This window comes from Cynara cardunculus (assembly GCF_001531365.2).
Source record: "Cynara cardunculus var. scolymus isolate 2C chromosome LG 2, CcrdV1, whole genome shotgun sequence".
NCBI lineage: Eukaryota > Viridiplantae > Streptophyta > Magnoliopsida > Asterales > Asteraceae > Cynara > Cynara cardunculus.
Window position 1 is genome coordinate 50900127 of NC_037529.1, and position 914 is coordinate 50901040.

A 914-nucleotide genomic window follows, 5' to 3' on the forward strand; every position below is an offset into this window, starting at 1 on the left:
GCTGCATTTCTGGCACATGTGATTGATGGGAAGGTAAAGGGGATAAGTATTGAGAATTTCCCTGTAATTCTGGAGTTTTCTAACGTATTTCCTAAGGATTTACCAGGACTACCCCCGCAAAGACAAGTCGAATTCGGTATCGACTTAATTCCTGGAGCTGCCCCAGTGGCAAAGGCACCATATCGCTTGGCACCATCGAAGATGCAAGAAATGTCAAACCAACTCCAGGAGTTATTAGATAGTTGATTTATAAGACCGAGTTACTCACCATGGGGTGCATCGGTTCTGTTCTTTAAAAAGAAAGATGGGTCAATGCGAATGTGCATTGATTATAGGGAACTTAATAAGTTGACCATCAAGAACAGATACCCTCTTCCTAGAATTGATGATCTGTTTGATCAACTCCAAGGAGCGATATATTTTTCCAAGATTGACCTACGGTCTGGATACCAGCAACTCGTTACAGTCATTACGAATTTCTGGTTATGCCATTCGGGCTAACCAATGCACCAACTGTCTTTATGGACCTAATGAGCAGAATCTGTAGACCGTACCTGGATAAATTTGTAATCGTTTTCATAGATGATATATTAATTTATTCACGAAGCAAGGAGGACCATGAGCAACATCTGAGGATAATATTGGAGCTACTCCGAAACTAGAAATTATACCCAAAATTTTCCAAATGCGAATTCTGGATTTGTGAAGTACCATTTCTTGGTCATATAGTCAATGAAAAAGGGATTCAGGTAGATCCTGCCAAGATTGAGGCCATTAAGAAATGGGAAGTCCCAAAAACCCCGACGGAAATCCGTCAATTCCTTGGCATGGCAGCCTATTATCGGCGATTCATCGCGAACTTTTCAAAAATCGCACAACCACTCACAGCCTTAACCCAGAAGGACAAGAAATTT